Genomic DNA, 22,345 nt, shown 5'->3' with positions numbered 1-22,345 from the left:
TTTCAAATATTAACTGGTCATTCTTATTTCCTCTTTTGAGAACTATCTACTTAGTTCATTTGGCCCACTCCTAAGGTCTAAACCTTTTTGTAGATTATGATTTTTCTATCATGTTAATTTTCTCAAAGAACCAACTCTTTGTTTCATTGAATCTTTCTACTGTTCTGTTTCTATTTTGTTGATTTCAGCCCTCAGTTTGATTATTTCCTGCTGTCTATTCCTCTTGGGTGTGTTTACTTCCTTTTGTTCTAGAGCTTTCAGCTAAGGTACACTAACGAATGAGATCTCTCTAATTTCTCTAAGTCTCTTAGTTCTCTGAACTTTCCTCTTAGCACCACTCTATGTCCCATAAGTTAGGGTATGTTGTACCTTCATTTTCAGTGAATCCTAGAAATTATTTAATTTCTTTCTTTCGTTTCTTCTTCCGTTTTTTAAATCTGCCTTGACTCATAGTCATTCAGTAGAGAGTTGTTTAGTTTCCCTTTGTAGACTTTGCTTGGAGGCTTTCTGTTAATTCTGTTGTTGAAATCCAGCTTTAGTTCATGGTTATCTGATAGAGGTCATTACAGGGGGATTGTTTGGTCAATTTTCTTGTATCTTTTGAGACTTGCTTTGTGACTGAGGTGTGGTTAATTTTGGAGAAACTTCTGTGAGGTTCTGAGAAGGTTTATTATTTTGTGTATGGGTGAAACATTCTGTAGATGGAGAAACCAAAACATTCCATGACAAAACCAAATGTAAACCACACACACACACAGCCCTACAGAGGATCCAAATGGAGAGAATCACACACACACATAATTCCATCTCCAACAACAAACATATGTCTTTAATATCTCTCAACATCAATGGACTCAATACCCCAATAAAAAGACATAAGCTAACAGACTGGATATGCAAGCAGGATCCAGCATGTTGCTGCATTCAAGAAACACACCTTAATGACAAAGACAGATACTACTCAGAGTAAAAAGAGTTTGCCAAGCAAATGCTTCCAAGAAACAAGTGAGGACGGCGAACCCTCAGGAACCCGGGCCACGACTGCCACCTCCCGGCCCCAGGCTCTTCCTCCTCTCTGCAGTCGCCCGCCGGCCACAGCCGGCCTCTGGGAGCCACGCCAGGAGGCTGTGTGGCAGGTCCGCGGCCACCGGGGGACTGAGGCCTACTCGGCCGCCTCTCAGTGCTATTGTACCCGGTCTGGCCGTGAGCGGGGCTGCAGGCGAGGGCCGAGCTTGCAGGCTGGCTCTGCGGAAGATGCCGGACCAAGCCCTTCAACAGATGCTGGACAGAAGTTGCTGGGTGTGTTTTGCCACGGATGAAGAACAGCTGAGTGGGTGAGACCATGCAGGTGCAGAGGATGTACTAAGTGGGTTCACCAGGCTTGTCTCCAGCGCTGGGTAGATGAAAAGCAAAGAGGAAACAGCACAGCCAGAGTGGCCTGTCCTCAGTGCAACACCGAGTACTTAATAGTGTTTCCAAAGCTGGGTCCAGTTGTTTTATGTCTTGGATCTTGCAGATAGACTGATCTCAAAAGCTTGCCCTTTTGCTGCAGCAGGAATAATGGTTGGATCTATCTATTGGACAGCGGTGACTTACGGAGCAGTGACAGTGATGCAGGTTGTAGGCCACAAAGAAGGGCTGGATGTTATGGAGCGAGCTGACCCTTTATTTCTTTTGATTGGACTTCTTACTATTCCTGTCATGCTGATACTAGGCAAAATGATTCGCTAGGAGGACTATGTGCTTAGACTATGGCACAAATACTCAAATAAACTACAAATCTTTAACAGTATATGTCCAGGGACTGGTTGTCCTGTTCCTGGAATTCCAGCTGAAGCTAATCCTTTAGCAGATCATGTCTCTGCTACTAGAATTTTGTGTGGAGCCCTTGTCTTTCCTACTATTGTGACAATAGTTGGTAAACTGATGTTCAGTAGTGTTAACTCAAATTTACAAAGGACAATCTTGGGTGGAAATGCTTTTGTTGCCATAAAAGGAGCATTTAAGGTTTACTTCAAACAGCAGCAATATTTGCGTCAGGCACACCACAAAATCCTAAATTATCCAGAGCAAGAAGAAGCATAAAACTGACTTCTGGTTGTTCTGAGGCCTCTCATCCTGACTGAGGCCTCTCAGTCTGTTGTGTTCTGATTCCATGATTAATGCGCTAGTGGAGACTTGTGACACTGCTCCTATATTCTAAGAGATACGATAAAGCACGCAGGGCCGGGGCAAGCCGCCCAGTAATCACGGAACCTAAGGACACGCGTCAGCTCTGTCATTTGTATGTTCTACTTTTATGGCAGTTGGCTAAACCATTATTTTAGCATGGGAAACCTGGGTTTGTTCATATTATTCCAGACAAGAATGTAAAGATAAAACTGTACAAATATTAAAAGTGGACATATTTTATTCTGAAAAAAAAGAAAAAGAAACAAGTGAGAGTTGCCATTTTAATAACTAATAAATTAAGCTTTTAACCAAAAGTTATCAAATGAAATGGGGAAGGACACTTCATATTCAGCAAAGGAAACATTGCCAAGATGAAAATTTAATTCTGAACATTTACACCACAAATGCAAGGGCAGCCACATTTATAAAAGAAACTTTACTAAAGCTCAAAACACACATTGAACCTCACAAAATAGTAGTGGGAGTCTTCAACACCCACTCTCAACAATGAACAGGTCATGGAAACTAAACAGAGACAAAGTGAAATAACGGCTAATAGAAGTTATGGACCAAATGGATTTAACAGATATATATACAGAACATTTCACCATAAAACAAAAGAATATACCTTCTTCTCAGCACCTCACAGTACCTTATCCAAAATTGACCATATAATTGGTCACAAACAAGCCTCAACAGATACAAAAAGATTGAACTAATCCTGTGCATTTCATCAGATCATCACAGACTAAGGCTGGTCTTCAAAAACAACAAAAACGACAGAAGGTCCACATACCCATGGAAACTGAACAACTCTCTACTCAACAATAACTTGGCCAGAGAGAAAATAAAGAAAGAAATTAAAGACTTTCTAGAATTCAATGAAAATGAAGAGTCAACATATCCAAAGTTATGGGACACAATGAAAGCAGTGCTAAGAGGAAAATTCATAGCACAAAGTGCCCTGTAAAGAAACTGGAGAGATCCTACACTAGCAACTTAACAGCACATCTGGAAGCTCTAGAACAAAGGAAGAAAACACACCCAAGAGGAATAGATGGCAGGAACTGCAGAAATCAACCAATTAGAAACAAAGCGAATGAGACAAAAACCAACGAAACAAAAAGTTGGTTCTTTGAGAAAATCACCAAGACAGATAAACCCTTAGCCAAACTAACTAAAGGACACAGAGACAGTACCCTATGAACAAAATCAAAAATGAAAAGGGAGACAACAGAAACTGAGGAAATTCAAAAAATCATCAGATCATACTACAAAAGCCTTTACTCAACAAAACTGGAAAATCTAGATGAAATGAGTAACTTTTTAGACAGATACCACATACCAAACTTAAATCAAGAGCAGATAAACTATCTAAACAGTCCCAAATCCCCTAAGGAAATAGAGAAGGCATAAAAACTCCCAACCAAAAAAGCCCAGGACCAGATGGCTTTGGTGCAGAATTCTACCAGACCTTCAAAGAGGAGGTAATACCAACAGTCCTCAAACTCTTCCATACAATAGAAACAGAAGGAACCGAACTGAGGACCCAGAAATAACCCCACACATTTATGGGCACTTGATCTTCAACAAAGAGGCCAAAAACATACAATGGAAAAAAGAAAGCATTTTCAACAAACCACACTGGTCCAACTGGCAGTCTGTATTTAAAAAAATGAAAATAGACTGATATCTATCACCTTACACAAAGCTCAAGTCCAAGTGGATTAAGGACCTCAACATAAAACCAGATACACTGAATAGAAGAGAAAGTGGGAAAGAGCCTCAAACTCACTGGCACAGAGGGAAATTTCCTAAGCAGAATTCCAGTGGCTTGGGCACTAAGATCAAGAATTGATAAATGGGACCTTGTGAAACAGAAAAGCTTCAGTAAGGCAAAAAACACAGTCAATAGGACAAATCGGCAAACCCAAGATTGGGAGCCAGTTCTGCACAGCCATCAGACACCAATATGTCCTCAGGCAGCAGCTCAGACCAGGAACATCTGCCTGGCCTTTGGTGACAACAGAGTCCTGCTACTGCAGGGCCATGGACCCAGCACATTCCAGGACTCAACTATGGTCCCAGATGGCATCACTGGCTACTCGCATCAGACTGTTCCTCACTATCCTTGAGTCTCCAGTTCTGCCTCTCTTCATTGTGCCCACATCTTTCTGTTTCTTTCTCTTCCATTTCTCTACCACTTACTTGCTCCTCTTAGCGGTGCTTGGGGTCTCCGAGTGTCTAGGGTTGTCTCAGGAGTGCTATGACCCTCTTGCACTCCTCAAGCAAGGATCATCTTGGGCATGGTCTGCTCTACCCCAGGACCTGCACAGTGCAGGGTTGGTGGTCATCTTAGGCTAGCTACATGTCTGGGCCACATTATGCCAGTCTCCATGGCTCCAAGTCTCACTGTTCACCAAGGGTTGACTGTCACAGGCTTACTCCCTCCCTGAGCCTGCTGTCCCAAGCTGGGGAAGGGGTTTCTTCTCGCCTCTGGCTCACACCTTGTCCTGGGATCCCATTGATGCCTGTATGATGTTGGACTGGTGGTTTTCTCAGGCTAGCTCCCTGTCTGGACCTGCCTGGCACCAGACTGGTGGTCATCTCTGGCTCACTTTTTTCAGGAAATGTTAGGCTACTACTCAATCAGATTAATTCACAGGTCAGAACACCAAGCATAAAAATAGCCTCTCTCCTCTCTGCCACCTACTGATGCACTTGTGACACAGCAGCTACACATGCAATGCCTTCAGGAGCATGGTATGAGATTATTTATTGCCTGTGTTTACATTGATGTAATTAATATCCTTGGCTTGTAGTTGTCCTTCTAGTACCTTCTGTAGGGGTAGACTTTTGGATAGATATTGTTTAAATTTAATATTGTCATGGAATATTTTCTTTTCCCTTTCTTTGGTGATTGAAAGGTTGGCTGGGTACAGTGGTCTGGGCTGGAATCTGTGATCTCTTAGAGTCTGCAGAACATCTGTCCAAGCCCTTCTGGCTTTTAGAGTCTCCATTGAGAAGTCAGGTTTGCCTTTATCTGTTACTTGCTCATTTTCCCTTGCAGCTTTTAATATTCTTTCTTTGTTCTGAATATTTAATATTTTGACTGGTATGTGGCAAAGGGACTTTCTTTTCTGGTCCCACCTATGTGGTGTTCTGTAAGCTTTTTTGTACCTTTATAGGCAGCTCTTCTTAAGTTGGGAATATTTTTCCTATGATTTTGTTGAAATATGTTCTGGACCTTTGAGCCGAGAGTCGTCTTCTTTCTCTATTCCTATTTTTCTTAGGCTTCGTCTTTTCAGAGTGTCCCAGTGTTCCTGGATGCTTTAGGCCAGGAACTCTTTAGGTCTAAATTTTTCTTTGACCAATTTATCAGTTTCCTCTATTATATCTTCTGTTCCTGAGATTCTTTCTTCCATCTCTCGAATTTTGTTAGTGATACTTGTGTCTGTGGTTCCTGTTTGCTTTCCTAGATTTTTCATTTGTAGAATCCTCTCAGTGTTTTCTTTATTGATTCTATTTTCATTTTCAGGTCTTGAACAGTTTTATTCATTTCCTTACACTGTTTGGTTTTTGGTTTTCTTTCGTTAAGGGACTTATTCATTTCCTCCAATTGTTTGTATGTGTTTTCCTTAATTTCTTGGAGAGACTTATTCATCTTCTCTTTAAGGACCACAATCATCTTCATAAAGTTGGTTTTATGGAGCTCCCAGGGACTAAACCACCAACCAAAGAGTACACATGGAGGGACCCATGGCTCCAGCTGCACAGGTAGCAGAGGATGGCCTTGTTGGACATCAATGGGAAGAGAGGCCCTTGATATTGAGAAGGCTCGATACCACAGTGTAGGGGAAATGCCAGGACAGGGAAGCAGGAGTGAGTAGGTTGGTGAGCAGGGGGAGGAGGAATGGCATGGGGGGGTTGGAGGGGAAACCAGGAAAGGGTATAAAATTTGAAATGTGAATAAAAAACATTTAATTAAGAAAAAATAATATATCTTAGTATGGACAAAATTCACCACCACCATCCCCCAAAAAGGTTGCTTTTAAGGACTTTTTCTTGTGCTTCTGTTATGTTGAAATGTTCAGGGATTGCTATAGTACAATATCTGGGTTCTGGAGATTACATTGTCTGAGCTGTTGCTGTGTTCTTACAATGGCCTCTTGGCATCTGTGTTTGGAGTACATATAGGTCTAGGTACCGATTTCTGTGTTTTTCTTTCTTGGATGAGTGTTTTGTTCCTCACTTTCTGTTTCCCATCTGGTCTTCTGGTCTGTGTGGCCTGAGCTTCTCACAGTCTGTGTAAACTCTGTTAGAGCTCGGAGTATTCACCTTAGTTGGGTTCTGGGTCACGGTGGAGGGAGGACTCAGGGTAGAGTGAGGGGCAGACTGAAAGAGTGGGGGAGTAGGGCTATAAGTTTTGCTATAGTGTAGTACTGACTTTGGATAATGAGGTTAGGAATATCTCTTCCCTTTTAATTTTATAAAATAACTTGATAAATATTGATTTCAATACTTCTTTAAGTGTCTGGTAGAATTCAGCAGGGAATTCTTCTGGCCGAGGGATTCTCTTACTTAGAAAATTCTTTATTGCTGCTTCAGATTCATTGCTAATGATAAATCTAGATAGGCTAAGTATATCTCATTAGCTCAATCCTGGTAGGTTTTACATGTCTAGAAATTCTTTCATTTTTTTCTGGATTTTTACACTATATTTAATGTGTGTGTTTTCAAATATTACTTAGTTATCTTTCAGATCTCATTGTTACTTCTAGTGTTACCACCTTTTTGTCTTTAATTTTATTAATGTGTGCCGTCTTTCCCTTTATTTCTGTTAGTTTGACTAAGGGTTTGTCAGGTCTTTCAAAGAGCCCACTCTCGATTTACCCTTTCTGTTGTTCTTCTAGTTTCCATTGTGTTTATTTCTACACTAATCATAATCGTTTCTTTGCATTTATTAATTTGGAATTTGGCTTGTTTTTTATTCTTCTGTGACTTTGGGGTACATCAATGTTATTTATTTGAGGCCTAGTTTTGGTTCAGTTCTTCATAACTATGAGCTCTCTTAGGACAGCTTTTTATATGTCTAAGGGGTGCTGATAATTTGTGATTTTTATTTCTCTTTGATTCTAGGACTTTTAAAGTTACCCAACTAATTTATTCAATGATCCATTGGCCAGTCAAAAGTGTGTTGGTTACTCTCCATGTATTCATGTCATTTTTGTAATCTCTTTTACTATCAATTTATGGTTTTATTTTATTATGATCTGATAAAGTGAGGGCAATCATTTCAATTTTTAAAAAATATTTAAGACATGCTTTCTAGCCTAAAATGTAATCTATTTTGGAGGAAGAAGTTCTATGGGCTGATAAGAATAATGTGTTTTCTATGGCTATTAGTTGTGTTATTTTACAAATATTTACATCTATCTGGTCTATGACACAGTTTGAGTCTATTAAGTTTGAAGCTAAAAAAATGTCCTCCGTGAGCTCATGTTTTGATTGCTTGATCTCTGGGTGGGTAACAGTGCTATTTCAACAGGTTCTGGAGAGCTGAGGAAGTGAAACCTATAATGAGAGGGTCCCTGTGGGAAAATCCCTGGGGATGCTTATCCATCCATGGCCACTGTGAGTGGCTCCCTGAACCTCTTTGGTCTGCTGTGATATGGGCATCCTCCATTTCACACTTCTACAGAGCTCTGTGGATCAAGCTGCCATGCCTTCCAGACCACAGTGGACAAAAGTTCTTTATACCTTGAGCCAAAATGAATCTTTCTTCCCCTACGTTGTTTCTGTTGGGAATTATAGTCAGAGTGAGGCAAAAATAACAAATACATTATCCCAAAATACTTAGAACTAACATTAAATCACTTCAGTATATGGAAGTATACTATGACAGTTTTTCATTTATCCCCATATATGGGCATTGTTAACTTGTTTAACTATAAACACAATAATTACTTGGCTCTAAGTAATTGTGTATTTTGATATACTCTAGATAGTAATAATTACATGCAAAGTTATATGCAGGCATATATTGTATAACATATAGAGGTATATAGAGACTTCATATGGGTAAAACACATCTAGTATACAGATATGTGTGTGTATATATATAGTGCACATATATTTGATATATAGATATATATATCAAATGCAGTTATATCCACTCATACATTTTTTTCTTCATTACTTTCTACACATTTGGTATCATCTGACTCCTGCTTGAAGAATATTCTTTCATGTTTCTTATAGAGCAGGCTTTCTGGTAAGGCATTCTTTCAGTATTTGTCTATGCGAAAACATCCTCACTTTACTTACAGTTTTAAAGGACAGTGTCATGGGATGTAGTGTTTGGATCCTCACTCCCTGTTCTTTGACCTGTCATTCTAATGTCACCTGTCTGTCACCTGTCTGATGAAAATTCAGCTCTTTAGTATGTCATTGTTCTCCTTCAGGAATGTGTCACTTATTTTTGCTGTCAAAAATTTTTCTTCCTTTTATTTTTATAGTTTAATTATGATGTAACAAGGCATAGTTTTATTTTGTTACTTTTTTTTTTTTAAATCGCCCTTCTGCTCCACTCGAGCCCCGAGGTACCTTGCCAGCGGAGTCTCGCCCAACAACCGCAAGGGCCCACACAGGATTCCCCACGGGATCCTAAGACCTCTGGTGAGTGGAACAAAGCCCCTGCCCCAATCCAATCGCACGGAACCTGAGACTGCGGTAAATAGGGAAGCAGACAACCCGGGCCTGACCTGGGGCACAAGCCCCTTCCGCTCCACTTGAGCCCCAGGGTACCTTGCCAGCGGAGTCTCGCCCAACACCCGCAAGGGCCCATACAGGATTCCACACGGGATCCTAAGACCACTAGTGAGTGGAACACAACTCCTGCCAGGAGTCCGGTTCGAACACCAGATATCTGGGAACCTTCCCTGCAAGAAGAGAGCTTGCCTGCAGAGAATATTCTGCCCACTCAAACTAAGGAGAGAGCTAACCTCCCAGGTCTGCTTATAGAGGCTAACAGAGTCACCTGAAGAACAAGCTCTTAACAGAGACAACTATAACAGCAAGCTTCAGAAATTACCAGATGGCGAAAGGCAAACGTAAGAATCCTACTAACAGAAATCAAGACCACTCACCATCATCAGAACGCAGCACTCCCACCCCACCTAGTCCTGGGCACCCCAACACAACTGAAAATCTAGACCCAGATTTAAAAACATTTCTCATGATGATGATAGAGGATATCAAGAAGGACTTTCATAAGTCACTTAAAGAATTACAGGAGAACACTGCTAAAGAGTTACAGGCCCTTAAAGAAAAGCAGGAAAACACAACCAAACAGGTAGAAGTCCTTAAAGAAAAACAGGAAAACACATCCAAACAGGTGATGGAAATGAACAAAACCATACTAGAACTAAAAAGGGAAGTAGACACAATAAAGAAAACCCAAAGCGAGGCAACGCTGGAGATAGAAACCCTAGGAAAGAGATCTGGAACCATAGATGCGAGCATCAGCAACAGAATACGAGAAATGGAAGAGAGAATCTCAGGTGCAGAAGATTCCATAGAGAACATCGACACAACAGTCAAAGAAAATACAAAATGCAAAAGGATCCTAACTCAAAACATCCAGGAAATCTAGGGCACAATGAGAAGACCAAACCTACGGATAATAGGAATTGATGAGAATGAAGATTTTCAACTTAAAGGGCCAGCTAATATCTTCAACAAAATAATTGAAGAAAACTTCCCAAACATAAAGAAAGAGATGCCATGATCATGCAAGAAGCCAACAGAACTCCAAATAGACTGGACCAGAAAAGAAATTCCTCCCGACACATAATAATCAGAACAACAAATGCACTAAATAAAGATAGAATATTAAAAGCAGTAAGGGAGAAAGGTCAAGTAACATATAAATAAAGGCCTATCAGAATTACACCAGACTTTTCACCAGAGACTATGAAAGCCAGAAGAGCCTGGACAGATGTTATACAGACACTAAGAGAACACAAATGCCAGCCCAGGCTAATATACCCGGCCAAACTCTCAATTACCATAGATGGAGAAACCAAAGTATTCCACGACAAAACCAAATTCACACAATATCTTTCCATGAATCCAGCCCTGCAAAGGATAATAACAGAAAAGAAACAATACAAGGACGGAAATCACGCCCTAGAACAAACAAGAAAGTAATCCCTCAACAAACCAAAAAGAAGACAGCCACAAGAACAGAATGCCAACTCTAACAACAAAAATAATAGGAAGCAACAATTACTTTTCCTTAATATCTCTTAATATCAATGGACTCAATTCCCCAATAAAAAGACATAGACTAACAGACTGGCTACACAAACAGGACCCAACATTCTGCTGCTTACAGGAAACCCATCTCAGGGAAAAAGACAGACACTAGCTCAGAGTGAAAATCTGGAAAACAATTTTCCAAGCAAATGGTCTGAAGAAACAGGCTGGAGTAGCCATTCTAATATCGGATAAAATCGACTTCCAACCCAAAGTTATCAAAAAAGACAAGGAGGGACACTTCATACTCATCAAAGGTAAAATCCTCCAAGAGGAACTCTCAATTCTGAATATCTAAGCACCAAATGCAAGGGCAGCCACATTCATTAAAGACACTTTAGTAAAGCTCAAAGCACACATTGCACCTCACACAATAATAGTGGGAGACTTCAACACACCACTTTCATCAATGGACAGATCATGGAAACAGAAACTAAACAGGGACACAGTGAAACTAACAGAAGTTATGAAACAAATGGACCTGACAGATATCTACAGAACATTTTATCCTAAAAAAAAGAATATACCTTCTTCTCAGCACCTCACGGGACCTTCTCCAAAATTGACCATATAATTGGTCACAAAACAGGCCTCAACAGATATAAAAATATTGAAATTGTCCCATGTATCCTATCAGACCACCATGGCCTAAGACTGATCTTTAATAACAACATAAATAATGGAAAGCCAACATTCACGTGGAAACTGAACAACACTCTTCTCAATGATACCTTGGTCAAGGAAGGAATAAAGAAAGAAATTAAAGACTTTTTAGAGTTTAATGAAAATGAAGCCACAACGTACCCAAACCTTTGGGACACAATGAAAGCATTTCTAAGAGGGAAACTCATAGCTCTGAGTGCCTCCAAGAAGAAATGGAAGAGAGCACATACTAGCAGCTTGACAACACATCTAAAAGCTCTAGAAAAAAAAGGAAGCAAATTCACCCAAGAGGAGTAGACAGCAGGAAATAATCAAACTCAGGGGTGAAATCGACCAAGTGGAAACAAGAAGAACTATTCAAAGAATGAACCAAACGAGGAGTTGGTTCTTTGAGAAAATCAACAAGATAGATAAACCCTTAACTAGACTCACTAGAGGGCACAGGGACAAAATCCTAATTAACAAAATCAGAAATGAAAAGGGAGACATAACAACAGATCCTGAAGAAATCCAAAACACCATCAGATCCTTCTACAAAAGGCTATACTCAACAAAACTGGAAAACCTGGACAAAATGGACAAATTTCTGGACAGATACCAGGTACCAAAGTTGAATCAGGATCAAGTTGACCTTCTAAACAGTCCCATATCCCCTAAAGAAATAGAAGCAGTTATTAATAGTCTCCCAGCCAAAAAAAAGCCCAGGACCAGACGGGTTTAGTGCAGAGTTCTATCAGACCTTCAAAGAAGATCTAATTCCAGTTCTGCACAAACTATTTCACAAGATAGAAGTAGAAGGTACTCTACCCAATTCATTTTATGAAGCCACTATTACTCTGATACCTAAACCACAGAATGATCCAACAAAGATAGAGAACTTGAGACCAATTTCTCTTATGAATATCGATGCAAAAATCCTTAATAAAATTCTTGCTAACCGAATCCAAGAACACATTAAAGCAATCATCCATCCTGACCAAGTAGGTTTTATTCCAGGGATGCAGGGATGGTTTAATATACGAAAATCCATCAATGTAATCCATTATATAAACAAACTCAAAGACAAAAACCACATGATCATCTCGTTAGATGCAGAAAAAGCATTTGACAAGATCCAACACCCATTCATGATAAAAGTTTTGTAAAGATCAGGAATTCAAGGCCCATACCTAAACATGATAAAATCAATCTACAGCAAACCAGTAGCCAACATCAAAGTAAATGGAGAGAAGCTGGAAGCAATCCCACTAAAATCAGGGACTAGACAAGGCTGCCCACTTTCTCCCTACCTTTTCAACATAATACTTGAAGTATTAACCAGAGCAATTCGACAACAAAAGGAGATCAAGGGGATACAAATTGGAAAAGAGGAAGTCAAAATATCACTTTTTGCAGATGATATGATAGTATATATAAGTGACCCTAAAAATTCCACCAGAGAACTCCTAAACCTGATAAACAGCTTCGGTGAAGTAGCTGGATATAAAATTAACTCAAACAAGTAAATGGCCTTTCTCTACACAAAGAATGAATAGGCTGAGAAAGAAATTAGGGAAACAACACCCTTCTCAATAGTCACAAATAATATAAAATATCTCGGCGTGACACTAACTAAGGAAGTGAAAGATCTGTATGATAAAAACTTCAAGTCTCTGAAGAAAGAAATTAAAGAAGATCTCAGAAGATGGAAAGATCTCCCATGCTCATGGATTGGCAGGATCAACATTGTAAAAATGGCTATCTTGCCAAAAGCAATCTACAGATTCAATGCAATCCCCATCAAAATTCCAACTCAATTCTTCAACGAATTAGAAGGAGCAATTTTCAAATTCATCTGGAATAACAAAAAACCTAGGATAGCAAAAACTCTTCTCAAGGATAAAAGAACCTCTGGTGGAATCACCATGCCTGACCTAAAGCTTTACTACAGAGCAATTGTGATAAAAACTGCATGGTACTGGTATAGAGACAAACAAGTAGACCAATGGAATAGAATTGAAGACCCAGAAATGAACCCACACACCTATGGTCACTTGATCTTCGACAAGGGAGCTAAAACCATCCAGTGGAAGAAAGACAGCATTTTCAACAATTGGTGCTGGCACAACTGGTTGTTATCATGTAGAAGAATGCGAATTGATCCATATTTATCTCCTTGTACTAAGGTCAAATCTAAGTGGATCAAGGAACTTCACATAAAACCAGAGACACTGAAACTTATAGAGGAGAAAGTGGGGAAAAGCCTTGAAGATATGGGCACAGGGGAAAAATTCCTGAACAGAACAGCAATGGCTTGTGCTGTAAGATCAATAATTGACAAATGGGACCTAATGAAACTCCAAAGTTTCTGCAAGGCAAAAGACACCGTCAATAAGACAAAAAGACCACCAACAGATTGGGAAAGGATCTTTACCTATCCTAAATCAGATAGGGGACTAATATCCAACATATATAAAGAACTCAAGAAGGTGGACTTCAGAAAATCAAATAGCCCCATTAAAAAATGGGGCTCAGAACTGAACAAAGAATTCTCACCTGAGGAATACCGAATGGCAGAGAAGCACCTGAAAAAATGTTCAACATCCTTAATCATCAGGGAAATGCAAATCAGAAAAACCCTGTGATTCCACCTCACACCAGTCAGAATGGCTAAGATAAAAAATTCAGGTGACAGCAGATGCTGGCGTGGATGTGGAGAAAGAGGAATACTCCTCCATTGTTGGTGGGATTGCAGGCTTGTACAACCACTCTGGAAATCAGTCTGGCGGTTTCTCAGAAAATTGGACATAGTACTACCGGAGGATCCAGCAATACCTCTCCTGGGCATATATCCAGAAGATGCCCCAACTGGTAAGAAGGACACATGCTCCACTATGTTCATAGCAGCCTTATTTATAATAGCCAGAAGCTGGAAAGAACCCAGATGCCCCTCAACAGAGGAATGGATACAGAAAATATGGTACATCTACAGAATGGAGTACTACTCAGCTATTAAAAAGAATGAATTTATGAAATTCCTAGCCAAATGGATGGACCTGGAGGGCATCATCCTGAGTGAGGTAACACATTCACAAAGGAACTCACACAATATGTACTCACTGATAAGTGGATATTGGCCCAAAACCTAGGATACCCAAGATATAAGATACAATTTCCTAAACACATGAAACTCAAGAAAAATGAAGACTGAAGTGTGGACACTATGCCCCTTCTTAGAAGTGGGAACAAACCACCCTTGGAAGGAGTTACAGAGACAAAGTTTGGAGCTGAGATGAAAGGATGGACCATGTAGAGACTGCCATATCCAGGGATCCACCCCATAAACCGCATCCAAACACTGACACCATTTCATACACTAGCAAGATTTTATCGAAAGGACCCAGATGTAACTGTCTCTTGTGAGACTATGCCGGGGCCTAGCAAACACAGAAGTGGATGCTCACAGTCAGCTAATGGATGGATCACAGGGCTCCCAATGGAGGAGCTAGAGAAAGTACCCAAGGAGCTAAAGGGATCTGCAACCCTATAGGTGGAACAACATTATGAACTAACCAGTACCCCAGAGCTCTTGACTCTAGCTGCATATGTATCAAAAGATGGCCTAGTCGGCCATCACTGGAAAGAGAGGCCCATTGGACACGCAAACTTTATATGCCCCAGAACAGGGGAACGCCAGGGCCAAAAAGGGGGAGTGGGTGGCTAGGGGAGTGGGGGTGGGTGGCTATGGGGGACTTTTGGTATAGCATTGGAAATGTAAATGAGCTAAATACCTAATAAATAATGGAAAAAAAAGGAAAAAAAAATAAAAAATAAATCAGGCTTCTGGGATTGGTTTATTTTGTACATTTCTGGCTGGTTGTGAGCTGCTTATGTGTATATAGTGTTATTTTCTATTAAATTTGGAGTTGTTTCTATGTAATTTTTGTCTTCTTTTTTTTCTATTTCTCTATAGGACTACAATAACATGTATTGAAACATTTTGTGTTTGTCTTAGTTGGGGTTTTATTGCTTTGAAGAAACACCACGACCAAGGCAAGTCTTATAAATGCAAATATTTAATTGGGGTAGGCTTATAGTTTCAGAGGTTTAGTCCATTATCATTGTGGAGGGAAGCATGGCAGTGTGCAAACAGATGTGTGGCTGGAGGAGCCAAGACTTCTACATCTTGATCCAAAGGCAGCCAGGAGTAGACTAGCTTCTACACTGGGCAGAACTTGAGCATAGGAGACCTCAAAACCTGCCCCCACATTGACACACTTCCTCCAACAAGGCCACACCCCCTAAAAGTGCCACTCCCTATGGACTAAGCATTAAACACATGAATCGATGGGGGGGACATACATATTCAAACCATCACAATGTTATTCCATTCTTCTCTATAACTATTTACTTTTTCTTAATATTTTATTCTCTCATCTTAAGAATGCTTAAGTTTATTTGTATTCAAATTCACTAACATTTTTTTCCTTTTCCAGTTTTTCTGTTGAACGCACCTGCTATACTTCTCATGTTAGTATTACTTGAATATGAAGCATCCTCAAACTGTCCATAGGAAGCAGATGCAGTCCTGAGTGGATGTATATCATTGATATGAGCACAGCTCTGTAAAGGATCTCCCCCCACCCCCAGTGCCTCAATCCCTTTGGAATGGCAAGACCTTCCCCAGGCCAGGCCCATGGGAATGGCAAATTGTTCCCCTGGCCCAAGGAAAAATGTTGACAAATGGTTGATCTTTAGCTAAAAACAGTGTGTGAATAAAGTATCAACTGAGGCTTCCTGGTCCCTAATGTTGACATTGTATACAGAAGCTACAAGCACAACTTCCTCCTCCCGTTCCTCACCTAGACCTATTACTTGGATTAGCTAATCTTCCTCCTCCTCCTTCCTGCTCTATCTAGTAAATGCTCTGAGTTTCCAGGGTGCTGCTGTTGCATCTCTGTCAGAGCACACACTTTACCCAATCCCAGCCTTTCTGTATGTGTATCTGCTACAACTTCATTCCTGTCATCCCAGTTAGGTCTGGCCCTAAGCTGTGATGGCCATAGCAAGGGTCCATTGTTGAAGACTTGGTTCCCAGCTAGTGGCACCGTTGAAAGATGACGGAACTACGAGGTCACTATGTTCAATGGGATAATCAAGGAATTCGTCACTGGGAGGACTATTAGGAAGTGGGACTTATTGGAGGAAGTAGGCCACTGGAGATGTGCCTCTGAAGACCTTAAGTTGTCTCTGGGCCTTTCCCTCTTTGCTCCCATTCAGCTGCCTCTTTGACCACTTGCTCCTGTTACCATGATAATCTGTCTCACATCAGGCCCCAAACAATAAGTTCATCCTATTGTTGAATATCTGAAGCTATGAGTTAAAGATAATCTTTCCCCTTTTTCCTGGGTATTTTGTTACAACAACAATAACAACAACAAAAGTGATACAGGATAGATTTCACTTCCCTGACAAGATTCCTACATCTCCAATCACTGGAGTTACTCTTTTAATTTTAACTTTAATTTTTAAATATTTTCTTTGAGTCTGTATACATACTTTTTTTTTTCATTGTTGCTGTTGGGTTGGTTTAGTTTAGTTTTGAGGTTTGGAGACAGGGTTTCTCTGTGTAGCCCTGGCTGTCCTGGAACTCCCTGTCTAGGCTCGCCTCACACTCCTGCCTATGCCTCCCAAGTTCTGGGATAAAAGGCGTGTGCTACCACTGCCTAGTCAATCTGTGTACATTCTTGTAATAGGTGCTTTTGTGTCTGCCTGCTACATGGAACATTTGATTGTTTTAAAGGTATTTTTATCTATTTCTTCTTGAATATGCGTTATTTATCATACTTAGAAATTGGTGATTGCTTTTTACTAGTTAGTTGCTCTGCCTAAACACATACAGTAAATTCATAGCCCTCACGTTATGTAATAACAGCATCTCTGTTCAATTTATCACTCTCTCCTGAGCTTTCATTCATGCTCTGCTGGTTTAACTGAGGCCCTTGGGTGGGTCTTTGAACTTGTACAATTTGGAACACTGGGTTGAAAGTCAGGCCAGGTCCCTCCTTTTAAGCTCAACAGTCATTGAAATGCAACTAACAAATAGGCAGTGATAATACAGTGAAATAATAGATGCATGAATGACCCATGTAAATAATGCAGGAACTATGGATTCTGATGGGGAAAAAAGTGGTCCAGAAAGACTTTATAGATGAGGTGGCATTTGGCTAAGTTTTGAAAAATAAGGTATAATATTCAAGTAGATGCAGAAGGACATTTCATCTAAAGGAATACCCTCAAGGACAGATGTCTTAGGGTTTTACTGCTGTGAACAGGCACCATGACCAAGGCAAGTCTTATAAAGGGCACCATTTAATTGAGACTAGCATATAGGTTCAGAGTTTCAGTCCATTATCATCAAGGTGGAAGCATGGTAGCAGCATCCAGGCAGACATGATGCAGGCAGAGCTGAGAGTTCTACAACTTCATCTGAAGGCTGCTAGTGGAAGACTGACTTCCAGCAGCTAGGGTGAGGTTCTTAAAGCCCACACCCACAGTGACACACCTACTCCAACAGGGCCACTCCCTCTAATATTGCCACTCCCTGGACTGAATATATAGAAACCATCACAACATCCTAAAGGTAGCGAATCATTTGATACAATCAGAGCACAAGCCATTAGAAATGGCTCCTTAAGTCATGCAAGTCTTTACCTTCTCCACAAGACATTAGAGAAAATAAATCTGGAAGTGGAAATAAGACACACATCATCAACCTGCATTCTAATGAAAGGCCTTTCCCTTCAACTGTGATAATGCTAAGTCATTAAATGACTGTGAGCTCTGCTTAGACAACAGTAAGTGGTGAAGGGTTGAGTTCAATTTCTTAAGCTGTGGGTTGTAATCAATATGCAGTCATGTCAGGCAACAGGAAAAGGCTTCTTACCATGTAATGACCAAAAATTAATGTAAGAGGTTGGAGAGATGGATGGCTTAGCAGTTTAGAACACCTGCTGCTCTTCCCAAAGTTCTGTGTCCTCGGCACCCAAACCAAGTAGCTCACAACTCCAGGAGATTTATTGTCTTTTTTTTTTTTGGCCTCTGCAGGCACCCATGTGCACACACACATACATAGAGAGATCTAGTTAAATAATAAAATAAATCTTTTTAAAAATTAATAAAACTTATAATAAACTGAAAAGTATTGCCCACAGTGCTGGCTTATATCCCATGACTTCACAGCAGTCATGGTTCTGAACACAGGAGCACCTTGCTCTGCTCACGACTTCAGGCTGCAAAACGCCAGCAAACACCACCTGGTCTAGGATGGTTATAGACGTAGATGAATAGCAAACATTGAAAGAGAAAACAGTAAGAAAAAGCCCAAGCCTAGGTCTCAGGATAGGGAGGAAATTACCTTTGTTTAGGCAATCAGGTGGAGGATATAATGCCACTTATCCACTTATCCACAGTCAGGAATACAGAAAACTAAGGAGAATATGCATGTTCAGCTCTGTGTGTGCATGTGTGCATGTGCATGTGTGTGCAGGCATGTGCAGGCATCGGTGTGCACAGGAGGTCAGAGGACAACTTGTGGGAGTCAGTTCTCCCCCTTTACCATGTGAGTCCCAGAGACTGAACTTAAGATTTTCTGGCTTGGCAGCAAGGGCCCTCACCCAGTGAGCCATCTCACTGGCCTGGGTTCAGTCTTAGATTTGCTGCAGTCAAGATGTTGGGTAAATTCTGAAAACAAGTTTGGATGGTCCTCGGCCCACTCTAGAAACACAGGGTATGAATAAGAGTATCTGGAGTAAGTGTGTACATTGGAGAAGGAGATGATCTGAGAACGACGCTTGGGGACCTTGATATTTAAGCAATGGACCCAAAGGTAATTGATGGGCTGAAGAGTAGTCGGTGATAGACTCAGTAGAGGCAGCAGGACCACTGGAGCACCAGCCCCCTTCCCTCCTGACAGATGCCTCATCTTGACAGTTGGCCTCTGCAGCATCTTTATTCCAGTTCTTCCATTGGTCCCTGAAACTGAAATCCAGACTGTCAGACTCCCTCACTAATTAATTTAAAATGTCCTAGTAGATACATTATCTCCAGAAGTGTTATTGTCTTCCTGGCAACTTCTATCCAATTGTAGATCAATTCTGCTTCTTTAAGTGTCAGAAACAGTCCCCTGGCAACTTTATCTCATCAATCAAATGCCATGGAGTACTGATGATGAAGAGCCTTAGTCCTTATGTCAGGCAGGCTCATTATCCAAAGTATTCTTCAGTTTAATTCTGTGTGGACTTCCCTTCATAGTCTCTTCCCTTGATAATCTCTTTTATGGACTTCTATAGACCTGCCCCTCTAAGGGAGATGGTGCATCCTGGGAAGGAATCATCAGGCAGAAATCTCTGCAGTTCTCAGGAATCTGAAAATGGAGACCTGTCCCTTTAACAGGCACATACATGCACACACACAAAAAAAAATCAACATGAGAAGCACATTAAAAGACAAAGTAGGCTGGGTGTAGATTCGGACAAACAACCTTTAAGGGCACATAATTAATTATTTTGTGCTAGTAATTTCAAGTTGTGGAAATCCTCATCTTCTAAGAAAAAAATCCCATTGCTAAATGATGATGAAGGACCAAATGTTAGAGCATTTGGTCCTTCATCGTGTATTTAAATAGAAAATTTTATCCTTAAATAGAAAAGTAAAGATACTTTCATAATTCCCAACCAAGAAGGAATGCTTAGGTAGATATTACAGTGTTTCTGGATCAAAGACTGGAGAATGGGTTTTTAAAGAACAGTGTACTGTTGAAGAGGGCAGAGACTGAGGACTCTACAGATGATGGACATGGGAAATGGTGGAATTTTAAAGGGACTAGAGGTTTTATGACAACTTGGGTGAGAGATCATAGTGTCATTCAGCTCGTGATGGTTGCTCTGCCTTGGCCACTCTGCCACCGCAGGGCTCGGTCCAGGGAGGAAGAACTCCATGGACAGCTGCTGGATTAAGGAATGTATTAGGGGGGCTACTCGTGTCATTCTCAGGAAAAAAAGAAATCAAGAAAGGTGGCCATGATCAAGTTAGTCAAAGGGATGTGAACACGGGCCACTTTCATTTTGGTTTGCTTTTGTTTTTGTTTCCCTGCTGGGGAATCAAACCCAGGGTCTTGCACATTCTGGAAACTCACTTAACTGCTGAGCTATTTCCCGACCTCCAGTATGGATAACTTCCAAATGGCATTTTCTTTTCCTTGAAAAAACAAGCCTGTAACATAAAATTGAGAATAATCATAAGAGCTATACCAAGAATGGAAACCAGAGATAAAAATAGTTTAAAGTAGGTAGGAGTGCTGTGTAGTGCGGTCTTCCAGAGGGGATAAGGCTGCTCCTCTCAAACTCACAGCAACTGTGGTTACTTGCCCAAAAATCAACCCAGTCAAAATTCCTGCATGAACGGAGTGAGTTTCCCAAGGCCTCACTCTCACATGAGATGCTGTTGACAGATGCTAGCTGCTGGGGGAAACTGAGTCATTTTTCTTTGGAGGTTTGGTCATTGGTAGGTTTTTCCATTCTCCAGTGGATGGCCCCATATCATGTGCACTCAGCAGCACTAATTGGCCACAGTGGATCCATAGTGAATTATGAAGAAGAAGAGGAGGAAGAGGAGGGAGGAAAGAGCAATTATGGGGTGTGATCACCCCATATCCTCATTGTATATATTTATGAAATTCTCAAAGAATAGATAATTATAAAAACTAATAGTTTGAAGCTAGGAGAAACATCAGAGAGTAGGGAAATGATAAAATACAACAGGGTAGGGAAAAGCAGGCTGGCAGAAATTCAGAGCCATAGAGCTTGCAACAGACTAAGGCATCTTCTAAAGTAATAAAAGAGCAGTCTCCACAAAGCACACTCCCACAGTCAGGACCGCCTGCTGGGCCTGACTGGGTAATTTCCATGGTCAAAGTCAGCAGGCAACGAGACACAATTTTTTCAATCTCTACTCTTCAGTCTTTGAACTGTGCCAAACCATCCAGTTTATCTCTAAAGTAACCATCATTTTAAAATAGCATATATACTTCAAAATTTTTTATTTGATGCATGTTCATATAAAGATGAGGTCATCTGGCAATCTTGTCGTTGAAGCTAGATCTATGTTTTGGGTTTTTGTCTTTGTTTTCTGTTTTTGTCCAAAGCACATATTTAATAAATACTCTCTGCTATCCAGGTTTTTAAAGCAAATAAGAGTAGAAACACTTTCTAGCCTTTCATAAAAAAATAATTTTCACCAGTTTTCTGTAGTTCTCTACCAACATCTAAATAAGTAGAATTTTAATTTTAACTGTTCAGTCTTTCCAATTTTTAAGGAACTTTGCTCAGTTTTCATAAGAAGTTCTTTTAACACAAACATTTCATTGGTCCATGTAATATTTGCACATTTACCTAATTACAATCACAACTGCTATAGACAGTGATGGAGCAAACACTCCTGACTCTGGGAAAGCATCAACCTTAACTCTGAACGAATCAGGAGCCCCCAGATGTCGAGGTAGCTGCCAGCTGGGACGGCAAAGGAGAGCAGCTCCCCAGTAGGTTCAGAGACACTGAGAACACTACGGGTGCTACCAGACAGTTGGGCAGGAGCTTGGTAAATCCCCACAATAACAACTTAGACCCTAAAGCTCAGGAGAAGGTACAGCGATGGCTCAATCTGTAAAGTGCGTGCTAGGCAAACAGAGATCTGGGCTCAGGTCAGAATGTCGGGGACTGGAGGTAAGAGCATCCTCAGAGCAGGCTGACCACCCATCCAGTCCAACAAGGTTGATGAGCTCCAAACCATAAAGATGTTGTCTCAAAAACCAGGTAGACGATGACTGACGAAGACAGCTGACACCCACACATACAACCAGGAGAACTTAAACTTATAGAAAGTTTTGGGTTTCTTCATCACTGTGGCAACCAGCTCTATGAGGCTTGGCTTTTTATTCAGCATCCTTAAGATCTAGAGGCATGAATCAAAAGTTCAGGCGACAGAGAATTGCAAGACATCCTAGCATGACGAGGATCAGCTCAGAATCAAAACACTTTTCACAACGGTGAATTCCTCAGACATCCTCTGCAGGAAGTTTGGTGTGGGAAGTGATGGCGCATGCCTAGTCGATGTCGTCATTGTGTGAACTGTGTGGCTCCTACAGGGCATCTGG

At 40.8% G+C, this 22,345-nt stretch overlaps 1 non-coding gene and 1 pseudogene across 1 annotated transcript; one reads left to right on the top strand and one right to left on the bottom strand.

Moving 5' to 3' along the window:
- On the top strand, nucleotides 1,092-2,418 carry Gm8641 (predicted gene 8641; annotated as a pseudogene).
- On the bottom strand, nucleotides 4,802-4,935 carry Gm23594. Its single transcript, XR_003948499.1, has one exon. It is a non-coding gene; the product is annotated as a small nucleolar RNA SNORA17 (small nucleolar RNA).
- Nucleotides 4,936-22,345: the final 17,410 nt, after the last annotated feature.

This window comes from Mus musculus, chromosome 9 (genome assembly GCF_000001635.26).
Source record: "Mus musculus strain C57BL/6J chromosome 9, GRCm38.p6 C57BL/6J".
Taxonomy (NCBI): domain Eukaryota; kingdom Metazoa; phylum Chordata; class Mammalia; order Rodentia; family Muridae; genus Mus; species Mus musculus.
Note: the sequence above shows the minus strand (reverse complement) of the source record. Positions and strands in the feature narration are given on the sequence as shown.